Below are 14,491 nucleotides of genomic sequence, written 5' to 3' on the forward strand. Positions count from 1 at the left end.
CTGGTGTGAGATGGTATCTCACTGTGGTTTTGATTTGCATTTCTCTGATGGCCAGTGATGAGGAGCATTTCTTCATGTGTTTTTTGGCTGCATAAATGTCTTCTTTTGAGAAGTGTCTGTTCATGTCCTCTGCCCACTTTTTGATGGGGTTGTTTGTTTTTTTCTTGTAAATTTGTTTGAGTTCATTGTAGATTCTGGATATTAGCCCTTTGTCAGATGAGTAGGTTGCAAAAATTTTCTCCCATTCTGTAGGTTGTCTGTTCACTCTGATGATAGTTTCTTTTGCTGTGCAGAAGCTCTTTAGTTTAATGAGATCCCATTTGTCGATTTTGGCTTTTGTTGCCATTGCTTTTGGTGTTTTAGACATGAAGTCCTTGCCCACGCCTATGTCCTGAATGGTATTGCCTAGGTTTTCTTGTAGGATTTTAATGGTTTTAGGTCTAACATATAAGTCTTTAATCCATCTTGAATTAATTTTTGTACTTTTACTTATTTATTCTAAAAGATTTTTGAAATAGCATACATATATTTAAAAATCTACCAAACATTAGTAATAACTTTAAGAAAAAGATGATTATGAGGTAAAAACTATAATATGACTGTCTTATAACATCATCACACTACAAATTTGTGTATGTAATGGAGGATACATACACCTATACACACAAAATTACCAAAAGTTCAATCAACATTATAAATTAGGGATAAGTTTAGATATATACTGAGGAGGTGAATATTTAATGTTTGTTTTTCTTCAATAATATCCTAGAGAGTAGTTTCAGATATTAAATTTGCAAATAATACAAAGATTAAAAATATAAATATATTAATTACTATTATTCTAGGAAGGTGTCATCTTGGAAAGGATATATCATCAGATCACAAAGAGTAAATGAAAGGTCAGTCAAATTTGGAACAGTAAAAGTCACAATATGGCTTTAAAGGGGCATGAGAAAACTCCATAAAGTTAGATGACTTAAGATTAAGATGAGGACTGCTTGAAAACACGAGAAAACTGTGAAAAAAAATCGAAGTGGAATCAGCGGGAACCTTGAAACCAAGGGAAAGCAAAGTTTTCTAGGAACTCTTCAACTTCCCATGTCGAGGGTTTTGACTAAAGATCAAGCAAAATATTGCTATTTTAAAATATATAGGTATACGATATAAAAGCAAATTAATACTAAACAGTAGTACATGCTTCAATTTAAACTTCCTCCGCATAGAGACCATGTCTTATTCACAGCGTACATTCACAATCCTTGGTTTACACACAGTTAAGTGTTCAATATGTGTTTGCCAAAATTTGGAGACACTTAAACAAAAGTCTGCATTTATCTGGCATCATTTTTCACAGAAATAGAAAATACAATACTAAAATTTGTATGGGACCACAAAATACTGTGAATGGTCAAAGCAATCTTGAGCAAAAAGAACAAAGTGGCCAGACATGGTGGCTCACACCTGTAATTCCAACACTTTGGGAGGCCAAGGCAGGTGGATCACTTGAAGTCAGGAGTTCAAGACCTGCCTGGCCAACATGGTGAAACCCCGTCTCTACTAAAAAGACAAAAAATTAGCCAGGCCTGGTGGCACGTGCCTGTGGTCCCAGCTACTAGGGAGGCTGAGGCATGAGAATTGCTTGAATCTAGGAGGTAGAGTTTGCAGTGAGCTGAGATCACACCACTGTACTAACAGCCTGAGAGACAGAGTGAGACTCTGACTCAAAAAAAAAAAAAAAAAAAAAAAAACTAAAAGGGTCACACTCCCTGAGTTCAAAATAATATATTTCCAAGCAATTGTAATCAAAACAGCATGGTACTGGCATAAAAACAAACACATCAACCAATGCAACAGGACAGAATTCCAGAAATAAACCCACCCATTTATTGTCAGTTTGTTTTTGACAAAGGTGCCAAGAATACACAATGAAGAAAGGACAGTTTCTTCAATAAATGGTGTGGGGAAAAGTGGATATCCTCAGGCAGAAGAGTGAAATTAGATCCTTATCTCATACCATATACAAAATCGACTCAAATGGATTAAAGATTTATACATAAGACCTGAAACTGGAAAAACCACTAGAAGAAAACACAAGGGGAAAGCTCCATCACATTGTTCTGAGCTATGATTTCTTGGATATAACCCCAAAAGCATAGGCAACAAACGCAAACATAGACAAATAAGATTATGCCAAATTAAAAAGCTTCTGCAGAGCAAAAGAAACAATTAACAGAGTGAAGAAACAACCCACAGATTGGGAAAAAAATGTTTAAATATTTGCAAACCATACATCTGATAAGGAACTAATATCCAAAATACATAAGGAATTCAAACAACTCAACTTCAAGAAAACAAATAACCAAATTAAAAAATGGGCAAAGTGCATGAATAAACATTTCTCAAAAGAAGACATATGAATGGCTAACAGATATGTAAAAAATGCTCAACATCTCCATTTCTCAGGGAAATGCAAATCAATACCATAAGAATCACCCACATCCGTTAGAATGGCTATTATCAACAAGAAAACAGAAAAGATAGTGTCAGTGAGGATGTGGAGAAAAAGGAATCATTGCACACTATTGGTGAGAATGTAAATTAGCACAGCCATTATGGAAAACATTATAGAGGTTCTTCAAAAAACTAAAAATAGAGTTACCATATGATCCAGCAATTCCACTACTGGCTATATATTTAAAGAACTGAAATCAGTATATTAGAAAGATACCTGCCCTCCCATGTTCACTGCAGCATTATTCACAATAGCTAAGATAATGGAAGCAACCTTAGTGTTTATCAATGGATGACTAGATAATGAATAGCAAAAGTAGTATATATATACAACAGAATACTACACATAACCTTAAAAAATAAGAAAATTCTGTCATTTGCAACAACATGAATGAACCTGGAGGGCATTATGCGAAGTGAAATAAGCCAGGCACAGAAAGACAAATAATGTATAATGTCACTTATATGTAGAATCCAAAAATCTTGAACTCATAGAAGTAGAGAATAGAATGATATTTACCAGAAGCTGGGAGTTGGGGGTTGGGAAAAGAGGAGATGTTAGTCAAAGAGTACAAAGTTGCAGTTGGACAGGAGTAGTAAGTTTTAGTGATCTATTGCACTGCATGGTGACCACAGTTAATAATAATGTATTGTATATCTCAGAATTCCTAAAAGAATAGATTTAAAATGTTCTCACCACAAAAAAAGTAGGTGAGGTGATAAATACGTTAATTAGCTTGATTTAATACATATATCCAAACATTACATTGTACTCCATACATACAATTTTTAAATTGTCAAAAAATTTCTTAAAATATGAAAAGAGAGCCAACTCTCTGTTAGAATGTATCAGGGAAAGCCCATTCTATATTAACCATTTTGAGCGAAGAAACCTGTTGGGAACAGGCCTCCCAAAATCTGGCCATTAAACTGGCTCCAAAACTGGCCATTAACAAAATCTCTGCAGCAATGTGACATGTGATGGCCATAACACCCACACTGGAAGGTTGTGGGTTTACCAGAATGAGGGCAAGAAACACCTGGCCCACCCAGGGTGGAAAACTGCTTAAAGGCGTTCTTACACCACAAACAATAGCATGAGCGATCTGTGCCTTAAGTACATGCTCCTGCTGCAGATAACTAGCCCAACCCATCCCTTTATTTCGGCCCATCCCTTTGTTTCCCATAAGGGATACTTTTAGTTAATCTAATATCTATAGAAACAATGCTAATGACTGGCTTGCTGTTAATAAATAGGTAGGTAAATCTTTGTTCGGGGCTCTCAGCTCTGAAGGCTGTGAGAACCCTGATTTCCCACTCCACACCTCTATATTTCTGTGTGTCTGTCTTTAATTCCTCTAGCACTGCTGGGTTAGGGTCTCCCCGACCGAGCTGGTCTTGGCAAGTGGCGTCCATCATGGGGGCTCGAATCCAGGTAGAAGGGTCGCTGGAGCAACGGTTGGAGAACGTGGAACTAAGCTGGAGGACACTCGAGTACTCTTAAAGCCATCCCATGGTGAGTAAGAAGGGGAGCTCGGAAGCATCAGGGTAACAATGGCACAAGTGTGGGCTCTGGTTCGTTCCACCTTGGAATATTTTCACACTAATGATGAGGAGGAAGGAGAGTACAATGAAGTAAAAGAAGAGGTTACAGAGCAGGTTTGTTTGCCAGCTAAAGCAGCAAAGGAGGGAGAGGTTCATGTCTACCCTTCTGCATCCCCTCATTATTATTTTAAAGAAAAAGAGTGGCCTGACCCTCCAGATCTTTCTTTTCCAGAGGACACTGGGCGAAAAGTAGTTGCCCCAGTGACTGTTCGAGCAGCGCCTCGAATGACCGCTCTTAGTTTTATTCAGGCAGGAATTCAGCAAGCTAGATGAGAGGGTGATTTAGAGGCTTGGCAGTTCCCTGTTAGAATACACCCCCCCACAGATCAACAGGGAAATATTATAGCTACATTTGAGTCTTTTCCTTTTAAATTCGGGAAAGCACATTTAGTTGATTATATCAAGGCCTGCGATGGTATCGGAGGTAATCTGCATAAGGCTACTCTGCTAGCACAGACAATAGCAGGACTGAGTGGATAAAGGAAATACTCCATTTCCTGGAGCTTGTCTTAACTGTGGGAAGCATGGTCATACTAAAAAAGAATGTAGAAAAAATCAGCGAGTCAGGCTGCCAGATAGGTGAAAAAAGAAAACTGCTGAGTCTGAAATATGTCCAAAATGTAAAAAAGGAAAACATTGGGCTAATCAGTGTCACAATGGGAACCCGATTTCGGGAAACGCCATGAGGGGCCCGTCCCGGGCCCCATTCCAAACTGGGGCATTTCCAGCTCAGACCATTCCCTCACCCCTGTACAATGTCTGTCCCCCACCACAGCCGGTAGTGCCGCAGTAGATTTATGCTGCACAAAAGCTGTGAGCCTTCTGCCTGGGGAACCCCTGCAAAAGGTCCCAATAGGAGTCTGTGGACCCTTGCCAGCGGGGACGACAGGATTACTTCTAGGCAGGTCTTGTTTAAATTTAAAAGGGGTACAAATACATACAGGAGTCATTGATTCAGATTACGATGGGGAAATTCAAATTGTTATATCTACTTCTGTTCCCTGGAAAGCAGAGCCAGGAGTGCAAATAGCACAGCTCCTGATTGTGCCATATGTGGGAATGGGAAAAAGTGAAACTAAACAAACAGGAGGATTTGGAGGCACAAATAAACAAGGCAAAGGCAGCTTACTGGGTAAATCAAATTACTGATAAACGTCATACCTGTGAAATAACTATTCAGGGAAAGAAATTTAAAGGTTTGGTAGACACAGGAGTGGACATTTCAGTCGTTTCTCTACAGCACTGACTGTCCACGTGGCCAATTCAACCTGCTCAATTTAACATAGTTGGAATTGGTAAAGCCCCTGAAGTATATCAAAGTGGTTATATTTTGCATTGTGAAGGGCCCGATGGACAACCTGGGACTATTCAGCCAATTATAACTTCTGTACCTATAAATTTATGGAGGAGAGATTTATTACAACAATGAGGAGCACAAGTTCTAATTCCAGAACAATTATATAGCCCTCAAAGTCAACATATGATGCATGAAATGGGGTATGTCCCTGATATAGGACTAGAAAAAAATCTGCAAGGTTGGAAAACCTGTCACAATGAGTAATTTAATGGTACCTATGATAGTGGTGATCACCACTGCCATGAGTATTCCTTCAACAAGGGCTGACACAGAGAACAATTATCCTTATTGGGCATATTTATCAATCTTGGTTGGTAATAATGCCTTAATGTAATCACTCTGTGACGCAGTTACACATGCTTTCTGATCTCAGTATTTACAATAAATCTGCTCCTATAATCAAGGCATTCTACCCTCAAAAACCTTTCTGTAAACAAAATTGAACCTGGCCAGAAAAAAATGAACTTACTTGTTTAGAAAGATTGCATTGTAGAACAGGCAGAGGTGCTGCACAACGATTCCTATGGAATCACCATTGATTGATCCCCTAAGGGGATGTTTAGCTTGAATTGCACCTCTCAGTCTGCGTGCCACAGTCACACTATGTCCAGATGGTCTGAACAAAACGGTCAGATGGTAGAAATGATAAGAAGTATGGCAAGAGTTCCTACTATCTGGAATCATGGCGGTATAGTGGCACCTCAATCTCAAATTATATGGCCTGTTGTAGAAGCTAAACATTAAGGATTTGTGGAAACTATTAATGGCTCTTAATAAGATCAAAATTTGGGAAAGAATAAAAAAAGCATCTAGAAGGACACTCTACAAACTTGTCTTTGGATATTGCAAAATTAAAAGAACAAATATTTAAAGCATCCCAGGCACACCTGACCTTAATGCCAGGAACTGGAGTGCTTGAAGGAGCTGCAGACAGATTAGCAGCTAGTAACCCATTAAAATGGATAAAAACACTTGGAAGCTCTGTGATTTCAATGATGATTGTGCTTTTAATCTGTGTTGTTTGTCTCTGTATAGTCTGCAGATGCAGATCCTGACTCCCACAAGTAGCTCACTGTGACAAAGCTGCCTTTGCTTTTATCGCTTTGCAAATCAAATAAGGGGGACATGTTGGGAACAGCCCCCCCTGCCCCCCTCAGAATCTGGCCATTAAACTGGACCCGAAACTGGCCATAAACAAAATCTCTGCAGCATTGTGACATGTTCATGATGGCCGTAACGCCCATGCTGGAAGGTTGTGGGTTTACTGGAATGAGGGCAAGGAACATCCGGCCCACCCAGGGTGGAAAACCGCTTAAAAAGTGTTCTTAAACCACAAAAAATAGCATGAGCAATCCGTGCCTTAAGGACATGTTCCTGCTGCAGATAACTAGCCAAACCCATTCCTTTATTTTGGCCCATCCCTTTGTTTCCCATAACGGATACTTTTAGTTAATCTAATATCTATAGAAACAATGCTAATGACTGGCTTGCTGTTAATAAACACGTGGGTAAATCTTTGTTTGGGGCTCTCAGCTCTGAAGGCTGTGAGATCCCTATTTCCCACTCCACACCTTTGTATTTTTGTGTGTGTCTTTAATTCCTCTAGCGCCGCTGGGTTAGGGTCTCCCTGACCAAGCTGGTCCTGGCAGAAACCGTATCTAAATATTCCATACCAATGGTCAACAGCTTTCTTAAAGGGCTTGACAATAAATACATTTTTACTCTGTGGGCCACAGTCTCTGTTGTGACTACTCATTCCTGCTGCTGAGCAAAAGCAGCCATAAACAAAGTAAGTAAATGGGCGTGGCTGGGTTTGGTCCAGTAATAAGCCAGATTTGGTCCAAAGGCTGCAGTTTTCCCATCCCTGTTTATGTATTCCCACAATTAGCACCATGATAGTATCTCACCTAACATTAGATGAAAAAACATGTCTTTAGTTAAAGAATATGCACACTATGATTTGCTTTCTAATTAGATTTTCTGGTAATTATAATTTTAAAATAGAACATGGAAGGATAAAAAACAGAAAAAGTAAACTGCTTTTAAAGCAGCCTATCATAAAATGTGTGATCACTGATTCTGCAGAATGTTATAAGATGCTATGTCAATAAAGTGTTAAAAATTTTTTTAATCTCCACATTTAATGTATACTACTAGAACGTCATATAGTAATTTACATTCCCTGAATACCATTTGTTCATCACTTATTGAAGATCTATGTGATAGGTGTTAGAAATACAGCAAAAGAAACACTAAAAGCAAATATATACATTATTTTAAATAAAGTTCATCTGATATCTATGAAAGCAGTCTACTACTGTAAATACATTTTTAATTAAAATTATTGCTACTTTAAAAGATATAAAATTTTTTAGATAAATAAATTTTTTTCTTTTATTCTTTCTCTTATTGAGACAGGTCTCACTCTGTCTCCCAGGCTGAAGTACAGTGGTGCAACCATGGCTCACTGCAGCCTCGACTTCCTGGGCTTAAGCAATCCTCCTGTCTCAGCCTCCCGAGTAGCTCGAACCCACAGGTGTACCAGGTTATCTTTTTTTCTTTTTTTTGAGACAGAGACTCACTCTGTCACCCAGGCTGGAGTGTAGTGGCATGATCTCTATTCAATGCAACTGTACCACCCAGGTTCAAGCAATTCTCATGCCTCAGCCCCTGGAGTAGCTGGGATTACAGGCATGTGCCACCAAGCCTGGCTAATTTTTGTATTTTTAGCAGAGACAGGGTTTCACCATATTGGCCAGGCTACTCTCAAACTCCTGATCTGAAGTGATCTGCCTGCCTCCCTCCCAAAGTGCTGGGATTATAGGCGTGAGCCACTGCACCCAGCCCAAAAATTTAAAATGTGGATAAGTTAGCTATTTTTAAAAACAAAATATGAAGTAAGAGATAAAAAAACTCAAAAATCAAAGAATAAAACATTTCCATTTTAAGAGCTGTGGTGGGCTAGGTTATTCAGAACAACCTCTTGCTAAAATACAATGTCAGGTAAAGTATAAAAAGTATATCTGTAAAATTACTGAAAAGCTGACAAGATAGTATGGAATTACCAAGGAAAATTTAAAGGAAGGCAAAATTATAGTGAATTAGGCAAAGCAATTAAGCTGCTTTTGTTCTGAGGCCATCTGTTGATATATTCCAGAAAACCTTAACTGAGAAGAAAATTGAGATGAAAAAGACCAATCAACCAATAGAAAGATGAAAAAAAGGTATGATTAAACAGTTTACAGAAAAAGAAATGCAAATGACTCTAAATATGCAAAGAGTTCAATTTCACTTATAATTTTAAAAACTATAAATTTCCACTACAAAAATATATCCATTCTCAACTATCAGACTGACAGAAATCCAACAATTTAACAAAATATAGTCAGTCTTCATTCAACAACAGGAATACATTCTGAGAAAGGCATCCTTAGATTGATTTCGCCACTGTGCGAACAATATAGTGTACTTACACAAACCTGCTGGTTATACTACACACATAGACTATATCATATAGCCCATTGCTGCTAAGCTACAAATCTGCAGCATATGTTACTGTACTGCATACTGTAGGCAATTGTAACACAATAGTAGGTATCTGTGTATCTAAACATAGAAAAAGTAATGTATTGCACTATGAGGTTACCAAAGCTACTACCATCACGAGGTGATGGGAATTTTCCACCTCCATTATAATCTTATGGGACTCCTGTCATATTTGCGGTCTGTCACTGACCAAAATGTAGTTAAAAGGCACATGGGTGTAATATGGTGGCAAGCATATGGGCAAACAGGAATTCTACCACAGCACTAGTGAGATCAAAAAATGGCACAACCCCATATGGAATGTAATTTGGCAAAAAAAAAGAGCAAAAACAAGTGTCATTTACCCTTTGCCTTAACATCCCACTTTTAAGAAGATATCCCAAAGATAATCTGGCAAAAATACTAAATGATATATGCAGATTGTAGTATTAATTGCAATAGCAACTGCAATATTGTAGTATTAACTGCAATGGGAAAATGGAAGACAAAAACAAAATGTCCAACAGGGGACTGGTTGAATAAACTATGGTACAACTATACAATCGTGTAAAATGCAGTTGTAACAGGGAATGTGAAATATCTCTTAGATTTTTGTAAATTTAAATTTGGTGGTTTAATCTAAAGGTTTGATTATGCACTTCCTATAGCACTGTATCAAAGGACATATAATGTCTGGCTGTCTCTTTTTTTGTGTGATATGACGGATTCAGGTGTTACCACCCGAATACTAATCACTCACACTTAGAGAAGTGACCTCTAAGATACACTTTTAAACAACAAAAGCAGGGTACAGAGTGTATGTATCCTATGCTACCTTTGTGTAAGATGGAAGGGTATGACTATATATTTATTTGCCTCTATTTTCAAAAGAAAAAAATAAAAGGATATACCAAAAACTAATAAAAATAAAATGGTTACCTATGAGATGAGGAGAAAGAAGGGACAGGGATCAAAACAAGATCTATCTCAATATAGTGGACTTTACAGAGTTTTGACTTTGGACCCATGTAAATTTTTTATATAATTACAAAACAAAGAAAACGTTAATCCCTAAACAACCCTAAAACAAATAAACTTTATGTGTATCTACTTGATTGCAATTCCACAGAGAATTACTTCAAGTGATTTTTAAAACACAGTATTTTGACTGCTTATTCCTCATGGGATATATCTTGGCAAAAAAAAAAAAAAAAAAAAAAAAAACCATGAAGAAATTTTAAATATTTATGGTCTTGGTGGTAATGTCGTTAGTATTATTTTGAAACTATTCTATATAGAAATGTCCACACACATACATAAAGTAAGTAATGATCTACATTACTAGGAACCAAGATTTTTGCTATAAGTAAAAAGAGACACAAACATAAAATTAAAAAAGTAAAATTCTTGTAAACTTAAACTGGAATTGGAAATATCAGTATACATTAATGATGTATTTTCCTTATAAAAATGTATTTGTGGTGGAGCATGGTGACTCATGCCTGTAATCCCAGCACTTTGGGAGGCCAAGGCAGGTGGATCACGAGGTCAGGAGCACGAGACTAGCCTGGCCAACATGGTGACACCCCATCTCTACTAAAAATACAAAAATTAGCCAGGCGTGGTAGTGGGCGCCTGTTATCCCAGCTACTCGGGAGGCTGAGGCAGGAGAATCACTTGAACCCAGGAGACAGAGGTTGCAGTGAGCCGAGACGGCGCCAATGCACTCCGGCCTGGGTGACAGAGTGAGACTCCATCTCAAAAAAAAAAAAAAAAAAAAAAAAGTATTTGCTAATGCTGTTAACTGAAAGGACTTAGAAGAAATGACCCCAAAATGTGTACCTTTAGTATATGCATTATGATTTCTAAGTACTATTTCCTAATAAAAGGAACCAGGGCTCCTTGGCTGACTCCAGATCTGGATCAAAGAATGTACAAGAGTCTGCAACACCTAATCATAATAGAAAACAAGAAAACTATCAAACACTGCTTAGACTGTCCTGTGGGAAATTCAGAGAAACCAACCTGAAGGGCTCCCTCTAAGCATCAGAAAGGATAGTGACACAATATTTTCTTTCTTTTTTGAGACAGGGTCTTACATTGCCACCCAGACTGGAGTACAGTGGCGCGATCTCAGCTTACAGCAATCTCCACCTCTGAGTCTCAAGCAATTCTCCTGTCTCAGCCTCCAGAGTAGCTGGGATTATAGGTGCGTGCCACCGGCTAATTTTTGCATTTTCAGTAGAGACGGGTTTTCACAATGTTGGCCAGGCTGGTCTCAAACTCCTGACCTCAGGTGATCCACATGCCTCGGCCTCCCAAAGTGCTGGGATAACAGATGTGAGCCACCGTACCCAGCTGACAGTGACACAATATTATCAGCAAATATGTTGAAAATCCATGACTTCATATTGGCACAAAACAAAAAGTGATTATATGTGTAATATGGTACGGCAACAACAAAATATTCTGAATACAAGTAACTAAGGAGAAATAATAAAACATTTATTATGTATTTTCTGTGTAAACTATATGTCAGAATAACCAAATAGTTAATAAGGCAAAATTCTTCACAGAATTCCAGCTAATAAATGCACAAGGAATAACAGAATTTGGATATCTCCATTTTTTTTTTTGAGACAGCTTTCCTGCAAACTTCTGAAGATGTTGTTTCATTATTTCAGCATCTTAAGTAATACTAAGAAAAAGTTTGAGACCAGACTCTTATTTCTTTGTAGGTAAAATCTTTTAAAACTGAATACTTACAGAATTATTTTATTTTTTATATGTAAAAAAAGCTCTTATTGCCCAGGCTGGAGTGCAATGGTGCAATCTCAGCTCACTGCAACCTCTGCCTCCCAGGTTCAAGCAATTCTCCTGCTTCAGACTCCTGAGTAGCTGGGATTACAGGTGCCCACCACCATGCCCAGCTAATTTTTTGTATTTTTAGTAGAGATGGGGTTTCACCATGTTGGCCAGGCTGGTCTTGAACTCCTGACCTCAGGTGATCTACCCGCTTCAGCCTCTCAAAGTGCTGGGATTACAAGTGTGAGCCACCATGCCCAGCCCTGGATATCTCCATTTTATAACCTCTAGTAAAATAATGACTCTGGGTAAAGATCATCAATGGGTACCATCAATTAAGTGATAAGGAACTGTTTAATGGGTCCATTAGGTTGATACAACACCTGAATCAATCATATCACAAAAAAGAGAAAACCAGAAATTACATGTCCTCTGATGCAATGCAATAGGAAGTACATAGCATCACCTGAGGATTCGTCTCAAAAACAATTGGAATTTAATCAATCCTTTAGATTAAACCATCAATTTTAAATTTTGGAAAATGTAAGAGACATACTAACCAAATGCAAGCTATGAATTTTGGGGTGAATATTGATTCAAACAAATAATTAAGAACACACTTATGAGATGACTGAGGGACTGTGTACACTAACTGGATTATTTGATATCAAGGAATTATTTTAAACATTTATTTAAGTACAATAATGATTTTACAAATATGTTGAAAACAGAAGTCCTTATCTGTTGGAGATACATACTGTAAAAACAGCTGGGGAGAACAACAGGTGAAATAGGAAGAAAAAACTTTGATAACTGAGGCTAGGTGATAGGTGTGCGCTTACTATACTTTTATGTTTGAAACTTTCCATTAAAGAAACAAAAGTTAGCTCTAGACTGGTAATGCCCTAAGAGCCTGGCAAAAGTGAATGTCCTCTTGAAGAATAAGCCTGAAATACTGGCAGAGATCAGAACATGAAACAAAAGACTATAGGAGAGCAAATGAAGAGCAGACATAGAAAATACAAAATATGAAATAATGAACATAATCACAAATAAATCAGCCATTACATTAAATATAAATGGATTAAATGTTCCACTTAAAACACAAAAAGTGCCCTAGAAAATGTAAAAGATAAATCCCATTATATGTTGTTTGCAATTAATATAGAATACAAGGAAAGAGAAAGGCTGAAAGTGAAATAATTAAAAAAGGTATATCTTGTAAATATTAACTAAAAGAAAGCTGATATTATAATATTAATATTAGACAAAATAGTTCAAAGCAAAAAGCTACTAGGATATAAACAGGGTCTTTTCATAATGATAAAAGGTTGAATTCACTAAACACAATAGTCCCCCCTTACACTCAGGTGATAAACTCCAAGACCACCAGTGGAAGACTGAAACCTCAGATAGTACTGAACCTGACTGCCATCAATCAGAACATGTTTCTGGGTTCATGTCTCCCACCTACAAACTTAATAGCTTTTCCATCAATTTTTTTTTTTAGATCTTGCTCAGTCAACCAGGCTAGGCTGGTGCAATCATAGCTCATCGCAGCCTTCAACTCCTGGACTCAAGCGACTCTCCCACCTCTCAGCCTCCTGAGTAGCTGGGACTACAGGCAAGCACCACCATGTCCAGCTAGCTGTTTGTTTGTTTTTATAATTTTTTTGGTAGATAGGGCCTCACTATATTGTTGCCCAGGCCGGTCTCAAGCTCCTGGGTTCAAGAGATCCTCCCACCTCAGCTTCCCAAAGTACTGGGATTATAGGCATAAGCCCACCGTACCCTGCTGTCTTTTCCATCTTAAGCACTTATCACGCACTGTGGCTATAACTTGCAATTCGAGGTGCAGCAACAAAACTAGCATGAATTTTTTTCCTTCTTCACAACGTCACAGATAATTCATTCTTACCACAGATTTTAGCAACCTCTGCATAAGAGATTTTTTTTTTCCTAAAGTCGAGAACTTTCGACTTTTCCCTTAAGGGAAGCACTTTACAGCTTCTCTCTGGTGAATCCAAATTGCCAGCAACACTACTCTTGCACTCTTGGGAGACTATTAAATAACATAAGGGTTACCTGAAACAAGCACTGTGATACTATGACAGTTGATCTCATAACCAACACCAGGTACTAAGTGACTAATTGGCTGGTGGTATATGCAACATAGATATGCTGGACAAAAGAATGATTTTTGTCCTGAGAGAGACGAAGAGGGAAGTGTATGATTTCATCCTGCTATTCAGAATGGTGTGCAATTTAAAAACTATGAATTGTTTGTTTCTAGAATTTTCCATTTAATGTTTTCAGACTGAGGTGGACTGCGGGTAACTGAAACCACAGAAAGTAAAACTACTTAAGGGAGGATTACTGTAAGTATTTTAAATTTGTAGGCATTTATTTTCAAAATATGAGATATGTCTTTTATGAACAGAAAATTATTGGACTTAAATCCTGCAAGTCTGTCTTTGAACAAGACAACTTAAATTTATGAGTTTTATAGTCAGAATGGTTTTGAATGTTTCTACTTGTCATTGTATTCTGTATTTTCTGTTTTTGCTACTACTCCCTTTTTCCATTCTTCCTTTTGCTATGTTGACTCTGGCTGATTTGTTTCTTTTTTTCAATAACCACATATAATCTCTCATTTTATCAGACAGTAACTAAAAGTTTCTCGAAAAA

General features: G+C 37.6%; 1 protein-coding gene across 13 annotated transcripts in view; it reads right to left on the reverse strand.

The window, feature by feature from the left end:
- FAM135A (family with sequence similarity 135 member A) overlaps window positions 1–14,491 on the reverse strand; it is a 146,511-nt gene that overhangs the window by 110,501 nt on the left and 21,519 nt on the right. Inside the window, exon 5 of one of the 13 annotated variants that reach the window (XM_063630504.1) lies at window positions 3,837–4,114. The exons of the other annotated variants lie outside the window; for them this stretch is intronic. The gene's annotated coding sequence lies outside the window, so the exon portion shown is untranslated. The remainder of the gene's footprint in view (window positions 1–3,836; window positions 4,115–14,491) is intronic. 13 annotated transcript variants of the gene reach the window in all.

This window comes from Symphalangus syndactylus, chromosome 2 (assembly GCF_028878055.3).
Source record: "Symphalangus syndactylus isolate Jambi chromosome 2, NHGRI_mSymSyn1-v2.1_pri, whole genome shotgun sequence".
NCBI classification, from domain to species: domain Eukaryota; kingdom Metazoa; phylum Chordata; class Mammalia; order Primates; family Hylobatidae; genus Symphalangus; species Symphalangus syndactylus.